The following is a 12,759-nucleotide window of genomic DNA, read 5'->3' as shown; positions in this document are numbered from 1 at the left end:
GACTCTTAAGTCCTAAAACATGATTGCAAAATCACTCACCCAGAAAAAAATACTAGAACACGAAGGATATGAAAACCTACTATCCCCTTTAAAACATCTGCAGAGCAGCAGCGTGGGGCTCATGGGGACCAGCAGGGCTGTAGCTTGAATGACTGATCTCTACCTTCAAGGAGTTTGGCTACCACAGAACATATTTTGTCCCTAAGAAGCTCACCACGATTGCAAAACAACTCTGTGTCCAAACAGATATCAAACAAGAAAGTGCTCTCATCTGCAGGATTCAGGATCCTGCATGGCCCCCAACAGTGAGCACCACTCCTCTGGCCTGCCACAGCAGCAGTGGACACACAAGAAGGGATACAGGTTAGTGATACCAGGCTGCATGGCCCACTAGAGCCCTCCACAAGGAACCAGAGACAAGGACGGCAGCAGGGTGCTGCGCCAGACTTGTGCTTTATTGTGGGAGAGGTGAGGAACATGGGTGGGCAGCAGAAGCTGGGCTTTGTTCTTGGTCCTGACCACACAGCCCTCGACCTCATAATAAATAGGGATAGACTCTGCACAGGTGGTCCCTCCAGCCCGGGAACAGGAACCTACTGTGTATGGGGCCTCATGCCCAGCCTGGCACTGAATACGTCCCAGTGGTGCTGGTCATGGGCGTCTCCACGCTGATCAGGCAGCTTCCGTGCAGGCTGATGAGGCTTTTGTCATCCTAGCACTCGTCCCAGTCCTCCTGCTCTGAGGAGTCCACGAGGCTGCTCAGCTTGTTCCCAGGTTGCCCTCTCTGGAGGAGGTCTGCTTTGGCAGCTCCCCTGTGCAGGTACACTTTGTACATGGGGTCCCCATGTAGGGAAACAGGCGGTGGCCACTGTGAACACAGTCAGCTTGTCCACAGCGAGCAGCAGAAACCAGATGAAGTTGAGCAAAGTTTGAAAGAAGGTGATGCATCATCAATGGACAGGACCTTCTGTGCGCACCTTGTAAAGACCACCTGGGCACCTTTCTTGTTTTTCAAACAGAGAAACAGTTGTACACAGCTTGGGCCACAAACTCACCCACCTGCTTCAGAAGCCTTGTGCAGTGGAGTACCTGTCTGTCGTGTTCGTACAGCCCTTGCCCTCAGTGGAGGGCAGGATGTAATACTGAGACTTACAGTAGTATTGCAGAGCCCACAGCATGAGGGGCTGGTGGAACCTAGGATGGCCCAGTTTCCCAGATCCTCCACTGGACCACTTCAGAGCTCTGGGCACCAATACTACTTGCTCTTGCGAATTTAGATCCATCAAAATGAACACTGTAGCTGGCTCTACAGTTCTCTAACAGTTCATCAGCTATATACACTGTTACCTTCTCCAGGGATTAGAGGAATGGCATGGTCAGGTCAGCCTGCACTGCTCTGCTGGCCATGACCGGAGAAGAGAAATACTCCTGAGTACCTGAGATCTCAGGATTCTGAATGGTTGTTTCTGGACATGTATCTGAAGAAGAGCATCCAGTACATCTAGTGGGCCTCATGGTAGTAGCCCTTCTGGATGCTTGTACGCAGTTTGCCCTCCATGAGGTGGGGGCATCTTTCTGGGTGATCAACACCAATACTATGCGCCTCTCAATATTCAGAACTGGTGCTGTGGCAGGCAATGTTGGCAGAGCCTCCTTGCTCCCTTCCCTGTGGCCGCTACATGCACTCTACCAGAACTGATTTTTTTTTTTTAGCAGAAGCTGCTATTGATGGCTACTTCCCCATCTGCCTGTGTCACTATGGGAAACACTATATCCCCAGATAACATAGCAGTGCTGAGCTTCGTTCTTCATCTATAGTTCAGAAATGTGCAAATTTGCAACATTTTTTGAGGCTTCTCTGAATCCAGAGAATGTAATGGACTTGTCTGAGTCTCTGCAGTAGCACAGGAAAACCCTGGGAGGGCTCCCCTGCATCTGCTGGTACCAGTAAATGTCATCGCCAATGCCGATGCCACTCCTCAGGGTGCAGGTGAATCTGGCTGTTGATCCAAGAGGCACAGAGAAGGAGGGTGTTTCTGTCAATACAGCCCGAGAAAAGGATCCTGCCAAAGCAGAAACCACAATGAACAGCAGAGTCGAGGTACAGTATTTTGGGGATCTGAACCAGAAGGGACTGATTGAGTTCAGGAGTCCTCCCCAGGACTCTTGGGCCTGTCCGTACCTGTACATTGAGATGGAAAAATGAAGATGAGGGGAGTCCAAGCCATGGCAGGCACAGCACACCTTCTTCTTAGACCAGGTTCTTCTGTCTGGGCTGTCTCCTTATCTCATCATCTGGACCGCACAGAAGAAGAGGTGCTAGTCAATCAAGTGAGTTCTCATTAACTCCTCCTAGTGGTTGATTCAGTGTACGCGCCTGAAAGAGCAAGCCAGGTGAAGTGAACTACTTTCTCCTATGGAATATAAAGTAGATGATAAAACACCCAGGCCTGTGTGCAAAGACCTCTTTCAGATCCACAGGAGGGCGAGCTGCTGCTGATTCCTCACAAATTGGAGGACACAGTCAACCATTGGGCCCCATGTCTGTTAGGGTTACTGCATGTGGGCACCTGTCCTGCAGAAACTCCTGAGAGAGACTCGGCACACTCCTGTAAGTCCCAGAGCAGCCATCACTTCTACAGTTATTATCAGTGCTGCTGTGTGATCTTTACCTTACATTTCAGACTCATGAAAGGAAAACTACAGGGAGCATGGCGATGTGTCCTAGTGGAGCCATCGCTGATGCATTTCCTGATGAATGTGGACAGGGGCAGCACACGGCAGTCAACACAGGAGAGCTTGGGACCCACCCAGGAGCTGAGGATAAAAGACCCTGAACAGAGACAAATGAGTCTGACAATATGAACATTTCCATGGAGGGGACACCGTTGCCTTTAATGGATCAAGGATGAATAGATCTGTCTTTATTTTAGAGGAGGAGGCACTTGCTCAGATGCTGTGTGTGAAAGGGGGTTCATGCAGTGAAGCAGGCCTTGATAAACGTCACAGGAGATGACATAGCATGGCCTAGAATGGAGATCAAATACCAACACAGGGTCTGCAGCTGGCAGGCAGAGTGCAGAACCAGGCAATATACCAAGACTTTAGGCAAACGTGTTAATGTGTTCAAGAGATATTTAACCAAAATGCTGCCTGTTGTTTCTTCTGACATTAGACACCCTACTCTAATAGATGTTATGGGCTGAACTTGCGCAGAAGGGGCCTTGAAGAATGCATTTGCCCGAGGCTGATACAGTCCAACAGCTGAGAACCAGGGAAAGGCTGAAATGGGACAGATCTTGAAGGTGCAGCAGTGATGGAGTAAGCAGGAGTTGCAAAAGGAGGAGATGGTGCAGGGTACAAGATGGGTCGTAGACTGTGACTTAGGAAATGAAGCAGGTCCGAGGGCCCACTTAGGGATTAGTTATATATTAACCACATGACACGTGATAATGTGGAAACAGGAGTCTATTCAGGCATAGAGCTTTCCAGAATCATTTTCTGTTAGTAAAATGCACCAAGCACAGGCTGATATTTCTATATTTAAGAGAACAATGCCAACTCCATGGGATTCCCTTTAAACAATGGGTTCAATGTGAAGTACTTGGATTAGTAAACCAACCATAGCCTTGATGTCTGTTTTATTTGCATTTTATGATCATTTAGAATCATTGAATGTGAACGAATAAAAGATACTGTAAGCAGAAGCTGTGTCCAAAGGCAGCAGTGTAGACAAAAACTGTTGGAGATGTGGAGATGGATCAAGGCCCAGGAGGATGAGTATTCTGCACTGCTTCTCTTGTCTCTGTCATCTTGAGAAACTCACCTGTGCCAGACTCGAATGTAATATCCAGGTCCGCCATCAGGCCACAACTCCAAGGTATGTGTGTTGCCTATATTATCTGATGCATATTAGATTCATAGAAAGAGCTGGAGTCTGTTAGACATGGTCGTAAGAACACAAAGAAAGAGACCACCATTCCCACTAAAGCATCTTAGCATTGCAACTTCTAATCAGGAGAGTAGATGCTCACAGAAGTGGCAGAGCAAGCATACATGGACAGTAAGCTGTACTTTTTATCCCTTTTAACACTATTATCCATGACCAAAGGAAGGAAAGTGGTTGTTTGCATGAGCTGAGGTCCAACTTCACAGTGTATGCACAGTTAGCTAGTTGGGAAAAGAATTATGAACCGTGAAGAAGGCAGAGGGGAGAGGAGGTCACTGGATGTATAGATATTCCATGTTCTTTTTTAAACAAGGAAAGGAAATTGGTTCCATCTGTCTGGAAGAACATGTCTAACACTTGAAGAGAAGTGGACATTTAGAATGGGACATTGGGAATGGAGAAAGAAAGTCTAAAAGGCTCAGGAGTGTTCAGGGTCAAAGGAAATACAGCATTTGTTTTATAGTATTTGACAAGAAAAATCATTTAATATTTCTTACAGAGTTGGTTATTATTGACTCATAGGGGTATCCAAGGAGATATGAGGAATAGATATCTGACTTTTTTGCATCGTTGTACGCTAGAGACAGTGGAACTGATTTCCATGATCAAGGTGCAGGCAATGTTAGGCAAGAAGCAGAGGGCGGGATGGACTGGGAAAGGACCCTGCAGTGATAGAGACTAACAGATGGTAGGTGAGATGCTGTGGCAAAGTGGAGTAGTGATCTGTGCTTATGATGCAGATATGGCCCGGGTGACAGCAGAGCTCTTAGGCCTGTCCCTGCCCTGCAATGAGAAAGAAGCAGTTCAAGACCAAAGATCTCCTCAGGGAGTCTAGGTTGTCCCAGGCCTCCTTTCCCACCCCTGCAGAGAAGTGGCTCTTCCTTTGTGTGTGTTTCCACTGAGGCTGCCAAGACCCTGGTGAGCCCTGCTGCTGAAGCTCAGCTTCTATGACAGCCTGAGGAGGAGCTAGGTAGGCTTTCAGTTTTGGGGAGTCCTCGCAGTAATCACTTGCTGTGGCTGACTCCTTTTACCCTGGGCTCTGACAGGACAGAAGGACAGCACTGCTGAGTCTCCTCAGTGAGCACAGGGTGAGCGCTAGCAGGGTCATCAGTCCCCACAGCACACAGCCCTCAGAATCCAGCTGGATTCTCCTAGACCATATCCTTTGATCTTCTGAAAAGACTGCCACATCCAGAAGAAATCTTTAATACTCTTACAAAAATAAAAGGAAATAACACATTGTTAACTCTCCCACAGAGAATGGCATCAGATTATTTCATTGGTATGTGATTTACCACGAAGATATATATATTTGGGGTTCCTCACAGCATTCATTATTAAGGGAACATATTCGAGTATCAAATGAATTTAGTGCACTACAGTCTCCACGTTTTGCCTATCCATAGTCTGCCCCATACATGATCAGGCGCTCAGTTATGAGATTCCTGCACTCATTTCAGTGTCTGTGTGTTTCACTAGTCAATGTACAAATCCATCATTCTTCTCCTACACCACTGCACCCAGTTCCCACCACCTTGTCTCGGCCAGCAACACCAGAGACACTATGTCTCTGGACACACTTGCCGTGCTGAGCAGGAAATCAGGTAGGCGAACTTCAATCCCCTTCACATCCTCCGATTCCAGTTCCCCAGGCTTATTCTCAGCTTTATAGCACGCCACCTGTTCTGGACTCTCCTTTTTTCTGTCCCCATTCCTGGGAGAGTAAACAAATCCTCTCTCTCAGCCTTCTCTTCACCCCATCCCTTTGTCTTGGTCACCTTCCCTGGAGACAATCTGTCACTGGAGCCCTTCTGGCCATGCTGACCATGGAAGCAAATAGGCAACCTTCCCTCTCCTTCCTGTCCTCCATTTTTAATTACCCAGTCTCATCCCTAACCCTGTTCCAGACCATGTGCTGGATAGGGACATGATTTCAACCTCTTTCACCAACTCCCTGGGGACTTTAGAAATCCAGATGGCTGTGCAAACCTTTCTCCCTCCTCGTGTATCTTCTGAGACACTTGGCAATCTAGCTCATCCTATTCTTTCCTGCAATCTCCCAATATTAGAAACACTGCCCATCTGGAACCACCAGTGGCCACACCTGGCAGAGACTCAGAGCACTCTCTATAGGCAAACCACAGCCACCACACCCCCTCCAAAAATCCTGTGAGGGCAACAGAAACTAAGGAAGGAAAAACCTACCTAACAGACAGGCAAGACCAGCTATCAACTACTGGAAGTGTAATCTTTCTAAGCCCAGGTGCCTGGATGTCAGCATGAGGACAGAATCAAAACAGCCCCAACAGTGTGTCTCCACTAGAGCTCATCAATAGGACTTCAGTAGTTCCCGAGCAAGGCAAAACAGCTGATGCATAGAACAAGGACTTCAAAATAGCTATTATGAAAATGGTCAAGGACCTTAGGGGGACATGAATGAATGTGTTAATAAAGTCTTTGGAACACAAACAATGGATTTGAATGTAGAAGAGAGGTCAAGGGTACACTTGAAAAAAAAAAAGAATCAATAAAGACAAATAGAACCAAGGGAGAACTGGAAAGAGAAGTGTAAGGACTGGAACAAGAATCCTAGAGTTAAGACTTACTGACAGAATATAAGAGAAGGAAGCAAAAATCTCAGACATTGAAGACAAGATAGAATAAAATGGATTTCCCACTCAATGAAAATGTTAAATCTAATAAAGTTTCAAGCACAAAGCACCAGAAAAATTGGGATATTATGTAAAGCCAAATCCATGACTAAGGGGAATAGAAGGAGAAGAAAGCAAGGTCAAAGAAACAGGAACTATTTCCAATAAAATCATAGAAGAAAACTTCCCTAAGCTAAAGATTGAGCTTCCTATTAAGGTAAAAGAAGCATACAGAACTCCAAACAGACTAGATCATTGAACAAATCATACCTGGCACAATATAATCAAAACAATAAAACAAAGAATGTTCAAAGGTATAATAAAAATATCAAACAGGAATTATTAGAATAAAATGAAGACTGACATACTAATACTGACTATCATTATGTCTAGGGTGAGCAAGGCACCATATAGGACTCGGTCAAGATTCCATTTACATGATGTAGCCAATGAAGTGGATTCCAGACAGTTAATAAGCTGTCACAAAGAACCATACTCCCATTGACCAGGCAGGACCATCAGCCTATGCAGAGGAGAGCGCTCAATTGGGATGGTTGGTGTACATCAAGACCACGATACAGAAACTCATCATCCACCACAAGGAGATGCACATGGATGCAAATTCACTACACCTGACTGATCTCAAGATTAGCCCCCTGAAAACCCTGTCAGCTGGCTTGCCCCTGGTGGCCCAGGAAGATGCTCCCTATAGGTATGGTGGGCAGAAGAAGACTGCAGGCAGCTCACCCAACAAGGCTGCACACAATACCACTGGCCGTCAGCTGCAGCTCCTTGGCAATCAAGGTTCCTTCTAAACTAAAGCCTGATGATGGCCCTGGGCTCAAAGATGTTCCAAGTTTGTTGACTTTTTCTGGGCAGTGATGCTTCCCAGTCCTTTTAAGCACTGTTTACCTATTTCCAGTACAAACACCTCTCTTGCTGTTTACTCAAAGTCAAGGAATCCCCGATGGGGACATCAAATTTATCTGTCTGAATAATCATTGGATGGGACAACAGCACCTTGGGGCATGAAAGATGAAGGCTGTGAACATAAGCAGATGTTACCAGATCAATCCAAGACTCGATCAAGCAGAAAGAGGGAAAGGCTCCTGAAAACATGTGGCTTCTCTTCTCTGCAGCCACACCCTGTCTGAGCACCGCAGGATGAGAGCAGATTTCTCAGGCAGCCCTCACCTGCTACAGCTTGGAACAAGCTGGAACCCATGAGGAAGATAGGGTCGTCTTCTCCAGGTACCCATGCACCATTCGCTCCTAATCTCCTCTTCAGGGGAATTTTGCTCCTCTCCTTCTTGGTTGTGGACTCTGTCACCACCCACACATTCATCCCTTACTTTTCTGCTCTCAGAATGGAATTTCCTCTGGATAAATCACCTCATCCCCATGTAGATGCAAGCCCTTTCTTCTGCCATCTCTCACTGCTTTTATCCCTTGACATGTCCCACTTGCCCCACTCCTCCTTCCCCCTCCTCTTCCTGTGCCTCCTTACCACCTAAGAAGAAAGTGTGCAAGCACTTCTTTACATGTGCTCATTGATTCTTTTGATGGAAATGAGGGGAGAAGGAGATGGGGACCCAGAGTCATCTGGGACACTTAACTTTTCTCATGTAGACTTGGAGTGGGATAGACGCCTCGTCATCGCCCATGATGATGTGACTGGCTTCTCTGTCCAGCTACTTCTTCTGGGGACAAATGAAGTTCACCCTTGCACCCAGTAGGAGAGGAGGGGTACAGAGCTCATGCCCTGGTGGCTGGAGCTGTCTATCAGGTAGAGGTTTGGGGCACACCTCCTTTCATGTTCTGGCCTGGCTTGCTCCAGAAGCTGTTATGCCCCAACCAGGCTGAACACAGACCCGGGGTTTAGGAACCCCGGGTCAGGGCCGCACCTTCAGCCCTTGAAAAGAGAGAAACAAAGGACTGTTTTAGTGACATTGACATAGAAAGACTTAGCAAAAAGCTGATCTGAGGAACCAGAGCTGTCCACAGACGACTTCTCTTCTGAAACTGTTGTCTCTTTAAAAGCTCTCCTCCCTCCTCTCTCCCTGCATCCACAAGCCCTGCCAGCAACCTCTGCAATTTGCTTCTGTCGGAACTATGCTAGTCTCTTCATGAATAGGATTCAGTGTGAAAGCTCCTTTTGGGGTTCCAGATACATTAATGTTGGGGTCCTGTAAAAGTCTGAAGCCTGCCCATGGCGAAGTGCCTTTGAAAAATTAAAAAGTCAGCTCAAATCATATGTGGATTAACTGGCCTCACCCAATCTATTTCCTTGAAACTGCTTTTTCCATTCTTTGTTATTCCTTACCTGGATGTCGTATCTTTTGTCCTAGGCATGCAGAGGCAGCAGAAAAACCTTCGAAAAAGATTTCTGTTGGCCTCCACCTTAGCCTCGTTGTGTGTCCCCTCAGATGTTACGTTTGCAGCATTTTCTGCATTCTCGTGTGTCTCTAATGCCCTCATATCAGCACCCTGTGGGCAGAATTCTCAGGTAAGTTAAGATCTGATGTAAAAATCACGGGAGCTGGACTTAGAGAAGCCCTTGCTAGATTTTTCATTTACCTCCTGCCCGTTCTTTTCTTCGGTTTCTGTCAGGAATGTTGGCAGAGCCAGCTCACTCCATCGCTTCCTCAAAGGAAACCGAGGGAGGGTGAGCTGATGTGAAAGCCTCCTCGAGTAACAGATCTGTGGATGATGTTTGTTTTCCCACCTGTAGATACGATTTTTATCGTAAAGTAAGTCGTTCTTGGCTAACGTCTCAAAAAATCTATTGGGCACAGTTGTGTCAAGATTCTCCTCCACCAGTATGTTAGTCAGTGAGCAGGTTGTGTTTACAAGACTTGACATGGAGTACTCCGAGGCTAATTCTTTGGATGCTTGCAAACCACCATCAGTGATCCAGCATACTTGATCTGCCATGTCCTCCACGCTTTCTGGTGGGGAATGGCTCTGCACCAAGATGCTAGAAATTAAAAAAAGTAAAATCAGCACTAGGAGACATTTATGACTATCAATTTGTACATCAAGAAATCAAAAGTCTCACAATCATCCTAATGATGCATCTTGGTGGTCAAAGATGCAAAAAACAAAGAAACAAAGCACAACATTCCAACCACAAAACTGTTATTAAAAAGCATAAGAAAGAATAGAGCTAGAGATAACTTGGCAGTTGAAACAAAGAGCTGGTCCTTTGAAAGAATGAACAAATCTGACAACCCTTGACATGAACCCTAGAAAGGAAGACACATATTATTGAAATGTGAGACAGGAAAGAGATGAGTAAGATCCATGGGAACTCTAGGAGGTGCGAGAAAATTTGTGTTGACAATCAAAGAAAGATATGGCTAAATTCACAGAGGACACAAACAGAGATATAAGGGGTTAGCAAACATGCACCACCAGCTGCCTTCCCACTTCTGCACCTGGGTATGATAATGAATTCAGGAGCTTATGAAATGTGTTAAGATCCACTGAGTACAAGATTGAAAGATAATAAGTCTCTCCCTATAATGACAGCCCAGGACCATTGATTGCATTAAGGATCATACCTGCTGTCTTTAAAACCAATGGAGATCAATGATCCTCAAGGTACTTCACCAGAGACAAAAAGATCATTCTAAACATTCTAAGATGGCAGTAGTACCCTGATGCCAAAACAATGAATGCACACACACACACACACACACACACACACACACACACACACACACACACAATATCTTTGTCTCCCTGTCTCTCTCTTTCCTCTCTCTCTCTCTTGGGCATGTGCATTCTTGGGTGCTCAAACACACATACACACACACTAATACACACACTCACAAATTGTATAATGTAATGTTCTTGATGTTTATCATCTGAAATGTGATTCCCTGTTCAATACATAAGAGATATCTCATGTTCTCAGGGCATCAGCAAGGAGTACTAGGGATTAGTCCACACAAAAACGGATCATCAGTTAACAGACAAGTTTAGCGGGAAGAGTCCATGCTCTTCCATGAAGAATGAAATGTTGTAGTTTTCTGAAATGCACATGGACACAGCATCAGATGTACTGTGCAAGTTCCAGAGATATCCTGAGCCTCACTAGAGCCGTGGATGTGTTTGTGCAATCTTAAAAGGGGAGTGCAGTAAGCACGTGCCAGAGGCTTTTGTAATATAACACAGCAGATGAAAATGATCCTTGCTCACTATTTGTATGGATACATGTCTCAAGGCATATTTCCTACTTTTCATAGTTAAGGTTTGAAATAAAACTTAAAACCCCAAAAGAAATTACAGTATCTTATGGCCAAACAAAATTATAGAAAAGGGATCAAATTTAGAAAAATAGTCAAGCCAGGCAATGATGGCGCATGCCTTTAATCCCAGCACTCGGGAGGCAGAGGCATGCGGATCTCTGTGAGTTCGAGACCAGCCTGGTCTACAAGAGCTAATTCCAGACAGACTCCAAAGCCACAGAGAAACCGTGTCTTGAAAAACAAACCAAAAAATAAGAAAAAAAAAGTCAAATGGGCACAGACAGAAATCAATGGCTCAGACACCAGCAGTGACTCTGTGACTTCAAAGATTGCACAGAACATGAAACTCATGGTAACAGAGAGGAAAACTCCCAATGTCAAGGTCTGTGGGACTGGGATTTCCCAAGTGTATCAGGACCAATGCTAGATACAAATGCTCTCCGTCCAACTTGAGTTTCTCTGCAGCTTCAGGATGAGGCCCAGCCCACTGAATTTTTTTTAGGAACAAACTCTTATTATTTCTCACAAAGGACAAGTGATGTCACTACTAAGGTTGGACCAGAAACAGTAAGGAGAAACCCAAGGTAGTTTCTCTGTCTAAGAACAGGACTGCGTTATTTTTTACCATGTCAGGGAACATTTCCTTAACGGAATGCACTCAAGGAACCAAAGGTCTCCCTTGTCTCAGGCCCTCTGAGTACAGGGGAGGCATGGCAGATGCAGGAGCTGGGGAAGTTGGCCTGGGGAAGATGAGGCTGACGCAGCTGGTTCCATGGCTTTGGCAGGCCCTTGCTGCATCCAGTCACCTAGTTCCTCCTGCTGCTCTCCAGTGCTTTAAGGTTTTCTGTCTTCCCAAACCAATCAGCACTCCATACTAGAGACCAAGCATCCAGGCACATATGGAAGTGTGAGGCCTTTCACATCACACCTTGAGGACGAATTCCCCTAGTCTTGGGCGAGCACCATAGTCAGAAGAAGGACAGAACCAGAAACTCTGAGTTGACCTAGACTAAGGACTTGAGCCTGAACTAGCTTCAGTGTCTTTTTGAATGTGCCTATAAGTTCTCTAAGAACTCTCTAGGATAGACATCATCCCCTCTCCACTCCAGATAATCATTTTTTTCTTAAGCTTATAAGGATGGACTCTAAAAGATGGTAGGCCTCATTGACCATAGCAGTGTGGTGGGCTGTCCCTAACTGAGATGGCATGGTTTTGTTTTGTGGTGGATGGGCCATGGCTATTCAGGAAGGTCATCAAGAGAATAGGTGGCATTTGGGGCTCAACAAAGCTTGGAGGATGTAATCAAACTGGGGGTATATTATTCACAGTGCACACCATGGTGAAGCTTACTTTCTACAATTATCTCCTACTAGTGAAGACTTAAAATTAGAAAAGAATATTTTTAAAATGTCAATAAATCATGCTCATTGAAGAGAAAAAAATTAAGGGTGGTTTAAAACAAGAAACTAATTTGAAAGCACAAATTAGTTCAAACACTATTCAAAAGTTATAGATGAAAACCAATACCCCAGGAAAGAAACACAAACTCTTTTGGTCAAATCAGATCAACATGTCTGTTTCCAGTCGATCAATAATAACCATGTGAACGTGACCCAAATTCTGAGTCCACATTCCCTAAAGCTAACAAGGCAACACCTTCTCCTCAATGTAAGGAAAGACTCAGACTGGCCAGTGCCTTCAATGGGCAGGGTCTGCAAGACCTCACAATGTGTCCCATGAGGTCAATGTAAGGACGCAATCATGCTCTTCAGGACCAAAAGAATTTTTCCTTTTTGTGTCTCCCAGAACTGCATTTCTTTCTTCCTGACTGTGAACCAATCCTTGAGAAGAAGCAACATCATTTCCATAAGTCCTACACTCATACTCTGGCTCACAATGCACAGG

At 45.5% G+C, this 12,759-nt stretch overlaps 1 pseudogene; it reads right to left on the bottom strand.

Moving 5' to 3' along the window:
- Positions 1-707: 707 nt before the first annotated feature.
- On the bottom strand, positions 708-1,558 carry LOC119824415 (annotated as a pseudogene).
- Between the last annotated feature and the right edge of the window lie 11,201 nt (positions 1,559-12,759).

The sequence above is a fragment of the Arvicola amphibius genome, chromosome 10 (assembly GCF_903992535.2).
Source record: "Arvicola amphibius chromosome 10, mArvAmp1.2, whole genome shotgun sequence".
NCBI lineage: Eukaryota > Metazoa > Chordata > Mammalia > Rodentia > Cricetidae > Arvicola > Arvicola amphibius.
This window is presented reverse-complemented; position numbering and strand designations above follow the sequence as displayed.